Source organism: Larus michahellis, chromosome 1, assembly GCF_964199755.1.
Source record: "Larus michahellis chromosome 1, bLarMic1.1, whole genome shotgun sequence".
Taxonomy (NCBI): Eukaryota; Metazoa; Chordata; class Aves; order Charadriiformes; family Laridae; genus Larus; species Larus michahellis.
In genome coordinates this window covers 223,834,507-223,848,649 of record NC_133896.1, presented here as the reverse complement: position 1 = coordinate 223,848,649, position 14,143 = coordinate 223,834,507, and positions in this window count along the sequence as shown.

The window sequence follows — 14,143 nt, the reverse complement described above, 5'->3', positions numbered from 1 at the left end:
AAGCAATGGTTTGGCAGATCGCTTGGGAGCTGGGAGACGCAAAGACTTCAAAGTGAGTTCCCAAAGGGAACTTTATACCATTCCTCACATTTTTATAACACATAAAAATACTAAAACCCCTCAAGCTTATGCAGGATCTTTTTGTCACCCACTTGGCCGTCTTCAGATACAACAGGCTCAACATGCTTGTCTTCCTACAAGAAATATTTACCTACATTATAAATGCACAGGTACTGTTTTTTGTGTGTATGCTGGCTGGGGAGTGAAAACAAGCTGGTACAAAGCGGTGCTGTATGGTAAAAGGATATTTTTTCAGTGACAGTGAAAGTTCAGTGGTTTGCACTGATGCAAAACTTGGACTGACACACCAACAATAAATTACTACGCTTTTAAAATAAATTCAGTGTCAGACACAGAAAAGGTTTTGCTAGAAGAAGCTTTGTGTATGTTAGTAAATTTTAATGTGATCTAGCATTAAATGCAGCCAAGTTTATTTTGAACTTGGTCTTCCCCTCACAACAAACAAAGCCACATTTAATGCTATGTTAGGTAAAATGCTTTTAAAGATGTGGAAACTACAGGGCAATGTCGTGCATCCTGATATCATGTGCCTACCAGCAAGAGCAAAGTTGGCTTCATCACTAACGAGTTGTGAGGACAGCATGAAAGAAGTACTGAAAGTGGGTCACAGTGTGAAAATTACTGACAACGTGCATATGGTTAATCTTAATTGACTGTTACACCAAAAGTGAGCAAGTAGCAATGAAGAGAGAGTTGGACTTCAACCCCCTTTGAATGAATTCTTTCTTGAGGATTCTATTTTTTCAGCATTTTATGATTATTTTGGACATCGTGCTTAAAAGCAAACATTGCCTCAATGCCGTGAGCCGATACCAGATTCCCTCATGGAAAAGATATACAGCTCAGAAATTCCTAAAATCATTTGCCTGTAGCTTTCCTATATGGAGTGATGTCTCAAGTTTTCTAGGTCTGATATTTTGGGATCTCCCAGAACTAGAAGTAAGTGTCAGTTCTGCTCTACTTTTGGGAATGTCTTCATTTCATGGGGGCAAATCTCCTGTTTTCTATTTCAGTGCTTAGAATACGTTGGACTTCAGCCTTACTACTTGGGTGACTGGCATTTTGCGGGGAAGTTACTTTTACGGATTACTTTTTTTTTCCCCAGTGTTTGTACTAGTTAGATTATTAATAGACTTATTTACATGGCCAGGACAAGGAAAAAATAATAACTACCAAACTGACCTGTGGACGTGCCATGTTTTCAAACTATCCTTGCATACACTTGATTTCAGTGTGATCAATGTTTCTACGTGGAACTTCTTGGGCTTTGTACTTTATGTCACCCAGAGAACTGCAAATGGTTAATGTACTGGTATGACATACAATTAGGTATTTTGTCTTCATTCACAGGTAACGAAAATGAGGTTGAGAGAGATAAAGCAACCTGTGCCGAGGCCACACAAAGCCTATTTTTAATGTGTTCGAGAATTTGTAGCAAAACTAACAACAACAACAAAATTAAATTTTCATGAGCATGAAGCAGAAGAGAGCTGACTGCAGTACCATCACCACCTTCTCCATCTCCTTGTTTAGTTTAGCTTGAGAGCTAAAACAAGTTCATCTCACATATGAACTTGCCACATTTCCAGCACGTATCTCTCTCACTCTTTATTCAGTTAATGTTATCTTTGTTCTATATACAGAACTGTTTGCCCCCACTGATGTACTAAACTATCATGCAGAAAAAAATCTTCCAAGGAAAAGGATATACATAAGCCTCATTGTTGTCAAGAGAGAGCCCATCCTACATGTTGAATTCTTCTAATCAAGTCTAACTACTGGAATCTGAGCTACTCGCCTGGACTGACTTACAGTTATTGGAGAGAATCTTACACTTACTGAACCTTAGAGTTACGAGAAAGAAGCTACTGGAGGATCCTTCCCTTTTCCTCAGGATGGGTCAGGCCACACCTGGAGCCCTGTGTCCAGTTCTGGGCTTCTAACTATAAGAGACCATGGACACACTGGAGAGAGTTCGGCAAAGGACCAAGAAGATCTTTAAGGGACTGGAGTGTCTTTCCTACAAAGAAAGGCTGAGAGAGCTGGGACCCTCTGTTCAGCCTGGAGAAGAGAAGTCTCAGAGGGGATCTCATCAATGTCTATAAATACCTGCAAGGACAGTGCAAAGGAAATGGAGACGGGCTCTTTTCAGTGGTGCCCATGACCTCCAGAGGTCCCTTCCAACCTCAACCATTCTGTGATTCTGTGAAGCAGAAAACTTCAGGATATAATTTACCTCATCCTAAAGCTGAGCATATACCTAAAATAGCCTAAATGAAGTACTTATTCCTGACCATTTATTATTATGGGAGCTTAGGTTACTCAGCTGTGAAATATCTACATTGTAGAAATCTAAAATTTGGTCAACGCTGCAACGCTGGATGTTTTACCTTAGTTGTTCAAGTCTTTTATGTTTGACAGTCGATGAATTACATCTTTATTTATTCTTTTATGTATAATTTAAACATACTGATATTGACTCATGGATGAAAAATTGTGGGATACTTGCTGCTCTGCTTCCTGCCAATAGACAGTGCATATCACATGCAGAGCTTTATGTAGCAGATGTGATGAATGAGTAAATAGAAATGAATGAAACTCCAAGTGGAACTCATCTGCCCTAACTTCAGTTGTCCAGACCTGACCCACTAACGGTGGGCTTCCTTCAGAGGAAATCCCAGCAGCTCATGAGTGCAGTTGTTTCACCCTAGAATAGATGACCAAGACAGCTCAGTTTAATCATTTTCAGAAGGTGACAATCTCTCTCCATTACTATAAAGAAAAGACAAGGTGACCGGCACCCAGATCTGAAGCAGGGTGAGATGTAAGGAAGATCATTTTAACCTTGCATTTAACCATGCATTGCCTCACTAGGGTGAGCCTGAGCAGCCCTTGAACCCAGCAGAGACGCCATGTGCTGCCCACCAGCACGGCGCTGTTTTGCATTCAGCTTCACTGAAACATTCTCCTGTTTCTTAAAAGCAACAGAAATACAACCAGCTCTGAATGAGCTGCTGATTGAGTTGCCAAAAACATCTATCACAAAAATGAACTTGCCTATGCATTTTTTTCAGCTGTATTGATAAGTTTGCGTTCTTACATTCTTACAAAGAAATAGGCTAGATAAATGCTCTAATTTTTAAACGTGAGCTGTGTCACCTATGTAATTCCAAGTACTGACAAATCAGAGGAGACAGATTCCTGCAGTATCAGTTGTTTTGTAGTCTTTATTGTATTTCTATACAATCTTCTGAAATAGAAAAAATATTAAGAGATAAATAGCCTTTCCTTCTAACAGTGAACTGTATATTTTCTACAAACGGAAAGAAAAGTTCAGCATTAAGAGATACATAAGCAAATAGATGACATGGAGTGCTTCTCCCGTTGTAGAAAAATGTTACTGAAGATGTAAAGCAGAATGATTTAAAATAAAATATCCAATTTTGACTAAAGGAGGCTACGCATATGTTGACTTCAAAATGCAATTACTATGGAAACAACAAACAAAGAGGATATCTCAGAGTGTGCCAAGCTGAAATTCATGCCTGGACTGATTTCAAGTCTTTTCCTTGCTGAGAATTACAGCTGAAGGTTTTCAGGCTGAATTCTATAGGAAAAGTCTTCCAGCATGTTATTTTCCTTCCTCAGCTTCTCCTCTCTTCTTTTTGGTAACAAGGCATGAATAACACAAATATTTTTCTTAAATTCTAATAATTTTGAATTTTGGGGTATCTACTTGTTAAAAACTTTTTCGCTTTCAAAAATTACCAAGTAAAAATAACACTGCAGAAGTATGCATCTGAGTATGTCGTTCCATGTTTTCATAATCAAGGGAGAGAAATGGACAATTTTAGTTGCAATCCATATGACCTTTTCAGACGTCTACCTCATAATGATCTGAATTGCATGCTATAGGCACCTCCTTCTTTCTATTTACTGTAAAGGGAGTCTGCAGCACATGTACATTTGTATATACAAATATATTGATAAACGTAACCATATTATTGCATATAGATATAGTAGGCACATATACAGGATAACCTGTAATTCCCAGGTTATTTCCCCATTAACAAACAGCCCACTTTAGAAAGAATTGTGGAAGATGAAGAAAAAATCCTGAGAAACTTTGAAACTAATTAATATTTTGATAAATCATGAAAATATAGTCTTCAGAAAGTTTGCTTTGTTTATTGATCAACTTGATGGTGTGTTGCAAGCCTTTTATTAATCAAAATGTTTTTCCAGTTACTGGAAATTCATGTTTAAAAATGTATTTTTGACAGAAATAGAAATATGTCACAGAAATTTCAAATTTTAACACAGTAAAAATTATGTTGTGAAAGATGGTATCATGAGAAAGTATTAAACCTCGCAAGATACAGAATATGTCATACTGGTTGTCATAAAAATTGTTTAAATGAAAATAGGTAATTTTCATGCAACAGTGCGTGAAAAAGATGCCATTACATTTTCAGAGTTTGCTTACTTAGTACTGTTGTACATATTGTATGGGGACAGAGGAGGGGGGTTGAGTACAATTAAAATGGGGGAAGGAGAAACAGTCTTGTCTGAAAATATAGCAATATAGGACTGAGGATCCTCATTCTTGATCCTAATTTAATAGATGTTAAAGTTTTGGTTTGGGAGAATAGTAATTACAGTTTTCTTCTGTGTGGTGTTCTTCTTTCACTTTTCCCAAAGTGGAAAAAATCACTGTAGACCAAAAGAAAAAGAAGAAAAGTGTTTTCTCACAAAAAAAAAAAAAAAAATCCAACCCCTTCATTACATTTTGAGTTTTCCACATGATTTATGTAAAGGTTTTAATCTTTTTGTTGTATTTTAGTTTATTGAAAGTTAGCCTGAAATGCCATTTAAAAATGAAAAGTCCATGTATTTTATTAAAATTACTCAAAGTAAATCTTCATCTGTCTTAATTTCCTCTTATGCTTTTAGCTGAATTCAAGCTGAATTTGCTTCTGGTTTGGAGTGATCAAATCTATATTTATTAATGAAAAAATGTCTTTCTTTCTTTTAAATATCTGTTCAAAGATCTGAAGAAACACAATCTGGCTTTGGAACAGACACGCATACACAGAGGAAAACTCAAATGTGCAAAATTTTATAAATTGCTAAATTTCAAATTAAACCAGCTTTATTTTGACATTTTATTTCAATGTTTGTTTTTAGAACATAAAGGCATTGTGTGACCTCATGAAAAGCAAAAGGTGAAAATAATTCAAAATCAAACTGTATCTGACAGATACAATTTATCTTGGGAGTTAAGAAGTGCAAATTTAGACGCCTGCATGCAGATATCTCTGTGGAGGTGGCACGGGTGAGACAGGGACTTATTTCAGGGCTCTAAACATAGAAATTTGAACCATTTCAGATGGAGAGGGCTAAAAGATACACCAGCAGACAGACTGGCACTTTCTGGACAAGGTGGCTGGGAACCTGTGGGAATAGCCTCAGGCATCTCAAATGGCTCAAGATGCCGTTTACCTGGGCTACTGAATAGGCTTGTAGGAATCTATCTCTAGGATTCATCTCTCCAGGTGCCACCAGACATGTCGACTAGGAGAGGGATTCAGCCACCGAAGTGTAAGCACTTAGTGACATTTGAGTCTTGGGCATAGCCCAGCAGTGTCCCACCTCAGAATCCAAAAAGGTGTAAGTCTCCCTCACCTTCCACGCTGTTTTGCCAGCCTGGTGCAGTCTCAAATGTCCCATCGCATCCCAGACGTCAGCAGGTATCTGTATTTAGACAAGTGCTTCCTGCCCTACGTCTCCACACCACGACTGGGAGAAGTTCAGACACACGGGCCCTGCGTCAATACGCCTGTAGTGGTATCTAAAGGAAGGAGGCCTGATCTGAGACAGAATCTTACTTAATGAGTTCACGGTCATTTTAATCTAATTAGTTACAAAACCAAATTGTATTTCTAAAGAGTGGCAAATAAACTCAGTACTTGAAAGGCATTTGGAAGTCCATTGTGATACCAACATAGATTGAATGTCGTGTTTACATATACAATGAACTGTTTAGCTGCACAACAGTGGTTCAGAGTAGAGTTCGAAAACCACTGAGGAAATGATGCAGGCTGAATTTATTTACCTGTGTGACTTCGAAGCACCACTGCGAGCAATAAGCACCACCATTTGTGAACTCACATTTCCCTCTACTTGGCCATGTCCTCAATGCTTTTAGCTTCTGCTCCACAGGAGGACTCCCTTGGGCGAGATGAATCTGCACACAGCTAGGTCCAACAGCATTGTGTGCAAGGCACAGCACATTCAAACCGGTGCTATGTCTTCAGAGCCCTACAAAATAGAATGAACACATCGCAAAGCCAGGTCGTTATTCTTATTTTGACAATGTTCTTATTATTTTATCCTGCTAATCAGATTTTCAAAGATTTATACATTAATTTTTCATACATTAATCCCTGAAACTATGTTTGGAAATCCCATGCTATAAATACCACAAGGCTAACTAACGCACGTGCCAGCAGCAGAGAAAATTTACAAGAAACAGGCAAACCTCAGAATAATAATTTCATTGTATCACCCTTATAAATCTTCCCAGCTGTTCTGACACTTTAATTACAAAGTGACACTTTCAGTCTTAAAGTATTGTGGCCTGTGCAATAGATCATTTCACTTAGCACACGTTATGAGTCTGGCTACTGTAGAGGTGTCATTTTGCAATCCATCTCTGTTACAAAGGCAGAAAGTCAACAAGAGATTAAATTTTATAACTATAAAACTCAATAAGAAATTGGGGCAGCCCCGAATTTATTACAACAGACATGCATGCAGAATACATAGGGTCTTCCACATCCTTCCCCCTGCCCAGTATCCCATGCAGGCTTCTCTGTGGAACACAGGTTTGGGCAGAACAGCCCCGGGGAGGGAAGCAGGTGGCAGTTCTGGAGCCATTGTACCCAAAAAAGTGATAGTTTCTGAAAGCTGCAGGTAAAGGACAGAAGCTCCAGAATAACCCCACTAAGCAATTTGTAGACAAGGGACTAGGAAGGAAATCTGAGTCAGGAGTAAGGAATGTGTGACTTGTTTTCAGTCTAACACTGTCTTAGTATAATTACAACTTAAAAAAGCAGGAGGGATAGGATAGTTTGCTGTAAACAGTCACTTCAGAATGTCAAGATGAAAATGAGCAAATGCCAGTAATTACAGGAGTAAATGCAGTCCTAGCATGGGACTTCTGGGGTCTGCTCCTCACTTAGGCACGTACCGAAATTCCCAGCAATGCTAATAAAGGCTGTAGAGACAGTTTAACTGTGATCCATTACATCCATCTATACCTCTTCAAATTTACCTACAGAGCTCTAGTTACTCAGCCTGTAGCTTTTACGTCATAGGAAGTCATTGCTGTCCAAGTAAAAATACCATCTTTGGTCTTCACTTGGTGGTGTCTTCCCGTACAGACCCAGCGCTGAGGCAACAGGACTGCCAGCAGCCGTGCTGCGCAGCCTCTCTGAAGAGCTGTCTGCAAAAATGGGTGTTTTGGGGGGAGGTCAAGCTGTTTTCAATGGACAGAGCCTTCCAAAGTGGTGCCTTAGACACCAGAAAAGTTCTGCTTTCTTAACGCTTGATCCTTGTTCCAGCTCCATCTTGCTACGTTCCCTCTGCTGATTTCAGCTTTGTTGTTATCATCAAGCTTTAAAGGCGTTTGACTGTCAGAAATATGAATGTGGCAATTAACATTGATTTGTGTGTGTTCTCCTTTGCAAAGATGAAATAATTTTGCAGATGTCTCAGGACATGGAATGTTTAGATGATCGTTTTAACCTCAGTCTACCAAGCAGTAGCTTATAGGCTGTGAAACGCTGTCAGGCTGAAACACGGCGATCCATTATTTTGCTCAAAAAGAGAAGCCGCCCTCGCCACATACGATCATTTCTTTTAGCTATTAATTCTATTAGCATACATCTAGGTTACAGTGTTAACATCCCGTGACACAAAGTGGTATCCAGAATTAATGAGCAACTCAAATCCAGGCAGTCATGATTTTAATTTCTAGGTGGCTGATTCTTCCTTTGTTTTTGTGAAATTTGAAAGGAAAAAGAATATTATGGCCTCTGGTCATCAGCTTTACTTTTTGCTTCCCTACTTTCCTTGTTGAAAAGTTCATCTTTTTATCGATGAACCCATACGGTTCTGCACATAAAGGAACCCATCCCGAAATCAGCTCCACATGGACAGACCATATGTGCACACTGAGCCCCACTGAAGTAAACTGTGGTTAGCATTTCTTATTTCTGCTGTAGTGTCCCTGCTACGCGTGTGTCCCTGACCATGGGCCCTGTTGTGCCAGGCACTGTACAGACAAAAAGAAAAAGTTAAAGTAGTGCTAGCAAAGGGACCATCACAGTACAGATAGGATGAGTGTACAGACCATAATGGGGGGAGGCTAGATGGTTAAACGGTACATATCAGTATTACTCTGTCAGGTTTAATGAAACCATCATATTTCTGTGGTTCCATTTAATGTGCAGCCCTCCAGAAGAGGTCATTCTCATTTCCTTTCTGGGTATAAATCACAAGTGATCTTTCCTGCTGCCTGTGAGGTTGCACATATGTGTGTTAAGATTAGAATGAGACATCATTTTGCACTCCAGGCTCGTCTACAGAAGGAAGCAACTGTGAAATAAGGCGTAAAGTGAACTTGCAGTGTATTAATAATGTTGCAGGAGCTCTTTCTTTTTTGAAGTTGGAGTTAATCACCTTTTTGTTAACAGGCAGTAAACACACTTATGCGGAGAGGCAGTGTAAAATATCCATTTCTGTATAAATGCATGCCCAATATTGCTTTGCAGACATTCCCCTTTTAGGAAAAGGAAACTCTTGTGTAATGACACCGGAACCAAAACAAAGGTTTCTTTTCCAAAAGCTACATTTTCCTAGCAAATATTTTCATGTAAAAGATGCGAAAAATGATGTCGATCCACAGAACAAAGGTAAGGACGTGCTTGTCTGTCTTAGGAATGTTATAGAGGTGGCTCTTCAGGGAGAGGGAAAAAAAGAAAGGCAATTGCACATATGTACTTTGTGATCGGCAAAGCTGCACAAGATTTCACAATCAAGCTGTTTCCAAGTAGGTCACAATTACATTGCAAGCTGCTTGCATGAAAAACAACATCGGGTAAAAATTTGGAAACTGAAGATTAAAAATAAGATGCAAAACCTTAAGAGTTGTGATAACGCCCCATTAAGCTATTTATCTGGGTCTGCGGTGGTTTCTCTATTATTTAAAGCCTGTAAATCAAGTTTAGAAGGCTTTCAGGAAGAGATGCTCTTGCTTAATCCAAAGTTATGGGCTTTACTTACAGAATTTCTGGGTGAGAGTCTCTGACCTGTACTATGCAAGCAGTCAGGTTAGATGATCATAATGGTCCCTTCTGGCCTTAAAATCTATCAATTTATTAAGCAACTTGCTGTAATGCTGTGATGCAGAGGCAATTTACATCAAGATCTGAAGAGCACTTAAATTAATTGTTTCATTATAATCCATTTGAATGCTTTTACATCTTGATGCATGCTGCTTCTGGGTGCCTCACAGATTTTATTAGGAGATCTTCAGCCCTGAAAGAACCTCTTGTGATTGCCTGGCCTGCCTTGCGCGTTACGCCGGCCGTAACAGAGTGTTCCTGGGGAATTCATGTGGTGAGGAGCCCTGACATCACGTCTAGTGCCCGTGGGTGGTTCTCTGGGTACCGCTAGGAGGTGCTTCCCAGCAGCTCCGCTCATTACTCTTGTTGGCATCATGAGGAATGAGTTCAGCACTGTGTGGGAGCGTATTTCAGATCTTTCGTACACCTACAGCCTTATGCCAAAAATAAGATGCAATCATTTGTTTCCTAGGTGACAACTGCACTGAGCGTGCGCGGTCCTTCCTGCCTCTAAAATGGTGAAGTATGTTATCAGCCTTTCTTGTAGTGCTTTTGAGGCAACGTATCAAACAGCTTTTACCGCAGAACAAATGGCTTCTTGATTATGTACACATGGGGGAAAAATGTATTGAGGTTTGCATCTCAGTACGCATGCTGGGCAAAAGTAATTTTATTCTGTTTGTTCGCATTTTCTGTGGTAAGTGAAGTGAAGACGGAGCAAGAAAAGTCAGTTCCTAGGTTTCTAAATACAAGAAGACCTTTTAGGTGTTCTTTCTTGATAGTCTGTCTCAATCTGTATCTGTATGAAGGTGCAGAAATTCTAGTTCCAACCTTGCTTTCTCATGCAGACATCGAAAGCTTGTCAAAGCAGAATATCATCCCAGCGTGTCTCCTATCTCTGGAGTATTGAATGCCAAAAATCCATCGATATTTGCTTTACACTACTGTCCTTTGCAGGAGACAGTAAAGGGTAATATAAGAAGTATAAACAGACTTTTACTATTCCGCTAGATTTTTTTTATAGTTCATTCTTCTATTTCCAATATTTCAAATTTCTGCAAGTTTTGAAAATATGCAAAGAGTTTCTTAATTCTTGAAATGCTGTGTTTCATTTATTAATTTGCATTTCATTTAGTAACTTAGGCTTTATATTTGTTTACTATTTCTATAGGCTTTTATTTCAGAATGTAGTTTTATTGGAAAGTCTATTAAAACTTTTATTGGAAAGTCTATTAAAACTTTTTTATTGCCAGAAATTCTTGACTTTTTTCACGTCATGTCCACTGAAGGGTCAATCAGTGATGACCCTTGCTGCGTATTCTACTCCAATTAAGGCAAAAATTTAAGGAAAATTAAAAATGTCTCCTTTTTTTTTTTTAATCCTGAGCATCATAGACAAACTGATGGGATTTCAATGTACAGGCATTTCTATAATCTTATTTCAGAAACGTGAAGTTTGCTGATTTAATTTACGGATATTTTCATCCTGATTATAAGCAATAGTCTAAATCCGAAGTTTCATGCTCTCTCGTCTATCAGGTCTCCAGGCTTAGACGAAGGTTGGAGCAATCTCTGTGTTATGCTACTGGCTGGTGAAGTGAAGTGAGGTGAGGTGGCATTCCCAGTTCCACAAATTGAAGGTGCGCTAACTGCTGCTTCCTTTCGATGTCCATGGGGACTGTGATCTACACTTGCCACATCTGACGTGCGTGTGTGTGTATGGGGAGTTTCTTTGAGGGTCCATTTGAATGTTTTGTATTTCATACTTTCTTTGTAAACTGATTTCAGCACACTGCCCCCCCACGCCCCCGAAAAACAAACCAAACCAAAACAAATTGGAAGATTGACTGCTCAACTTCTCCCCTACGAAAATCAGAGGACTGGCATGAAACTGAGGAAGAGGCAAAGCCTAAAATATGTGGAGCTAGCTACTTCTCATCTTGTTTTTCACTTGAATCAAAATCCTGATTATTTTAACAGGTTCAGGAGAAGGTCACACAGCAAGATGATAATCCGCAGAGCTTTCGAATAGTAGCAAACCCATAAAACTTAATTTACATGGACGGTTGTGATATTAAAACCCTGGAGGACTGCAGTTTACAGGACTGCAACAGAGCAAAGTTCTGTGTCTTAGGGGGCATGATTTTTGAAAAGAGAATGTGGTTTGTTAAATTACATTTTGATATTGCACCTTGGTATGAATGGAGCTGCAGAAAAAATAATGAATCTGTATCACAAAAGGCCAAAGTCGATCACATCAATTGATCCGATAGCATGCTTAGGTACTATGCTGAATTGTAAGGACAAAGCCATGAATATTTTGATGGCTAAGGTATTTTTTTGTGATTTTCCTAATGTTATTTTAAAACTCTTATCTGTTTCAGAAACAATCTTTGAATAATTTGCTTCTGGCTACAGGATTAATTTGTTTTCAGTCAACAGAAGCAATAAACTTGCTATCTTTGAAAGAATTTCTTGAACATGATCACAAAGAAAATATGGTGATGCACATTCTGTAAATCTTCTTTAAATTAGCAAATCATTACCAAATTGATTGTACTCTCTACAGTTGTTTCACAGTCTTCCTCCACACTTAACTCCTGTTTTTTAGATTAATTTCTTGACTGAAATTATTAAGGGTATTTCTGAAGAATTCACAGGTGTCCTCTTGCTTCTGAAAGAACATTAGTAGTACCAATCTCAAAAACAGGCTGAGAATGCTCTGTTTCCAAAACTGGAAAAAAAAAAATCTAGGCTGATACGTCTTGAGCAATTGGTTCCCTCATTGTATCAGCAAAGATTTTACATCCTTGTTTTCAAAGATTTTAAACTCCATGTAAGTAAAATCATGTTGCTTTATTAGTAAACAAAAGAACAGTCTCAAGAAATCAGAAGTAGTACCGGTATTTCTAAAAAGCCTAACAAACTGAAGCTCTTCACTGGGAAAATACTTGTATCACCTCAGAAGGGAACTGTCTGCTCAAACATGGTTCTAACAAACTAATTGACCATATTATGAGAGTTTTGTTTCTCTCCCTCCATTGCGGTTAATAAAGCAGCGGGCAAAGCAATGTTTTGGGGCCAGTTCATATATGAACTTTGACTTAATGAGTGAGAGCTGTGGGTTGTTCCTTTTTTCTGTACAGCACAAGTTTTTTCTCTGCTGAAAGCAATATCTCTTTGCCTTTCTTGCAGTAACATATGCATAGACATTACTGCAGTTTTGGCATTACGTATAACCACTGGTCTTCTCCATGTCATGTCCTCCAGCTGCTGGAGAGATTAAGCTGTTTCTGTTTCTTAGATCTGGCCTTTTATTTCACGTTGCTTTCATTTATGCTCTTTATTTAGTGGGTACTGGCTCAGGACCAATCAGGAAACCCTCCACCTGTAGAAGAATAAATATTTTCTGTCTTAGTGCAGGCTTTGGATTTTAACCAGGTTTTAATCAGGCCTGTGTTCCTCTCACTCCATCTTCACATCAGGTACATGAGGAATGGTAGACTTTGACTACTTCCTTTCTAAATTATTTTTTTTTTAGCAAGAAACCACCACCTTTAGGAAAAGTGTGGGAAGCAGGAAAGGCAAACATTTGACCATCTCTGTAGAACTACTAGAAACATGGAGAGAATTTACTGCAGTTTTCTAGTATCAGTACTGGTACTCTTAGCTGGAAAAAAAGAGACTGATTTTTTCTTCCAAAACACAGGTTGAGCAAGAAGGGTTTCATTGTTTCCTTACTCATTCTTTGTCTTTTTTTACTTCTACTGTCCTCAGAGATGATCCAAGTTCTCATCCATCAGCCATTCTTCAGAGACAAAATTCTAACCAAATTTTTTCTCATGCATTTCTTTTTTTCATCCTATTTAAGTCTGAAGTTCTCTCTCAGAACTTCTTGGGGCCACAGTGGCATTTTTTTGCATGGCTTCTTAAGGTCAGAATTCATATGGGGAATCTCAGTGGGGCCGCAGTGTGATAAGCGTTTCTGTCAGCCCAATGCTGTGGGAGTAGCTGCATTAGAAATACGTACAATAGGGTAGGTTTGACAAATGAATAGCGCAGAGTGTTCTTGAGCACACCATGTCTCTGAGCTGCTTTAATGCACAGCCTAATGTTTAAACACATAAAAAGCCGAGAAGTGAACATTTAAATTCCATATTCAGCTAGTGGCCCATACTAGGAAAAACAGACAGTTTTTCCCCTCACTCCCCAGAAAGAAGTTTATACCAGGGTCTTGACAATTACTTAGCCTGACAGGTTTTTTAAATGCTGTGTTTCCTTTTTAATGAAAACCATGTCGTGTCTTCATCCCACCTAACTGTAAGAGTTCATAAGGTAGATATCTGCTCCTCAATTAGTCTTGCTTCCATAAATTGGCCAATCCTAAGGTAAATTCACTTGAAACCTTCTTAGGGATGACCCTAATTGTATCACCCAAGTACCAGTTCCTCTCCATTGATTATGAAGGGAGTATAGAAGACCAGAGGTGGATATCACATTACAGTAGTCTATGTCGGATAAGGAGACTTCCATTGTGTACCCACTCTCAATACCTCAGCCGTTCATGCTTGAACATTATTGGAAATAATTTTGATCCATCAGCAATGAGATCATTCAGCCTGCACACTACCATGGCACTACTTTTTTGACCT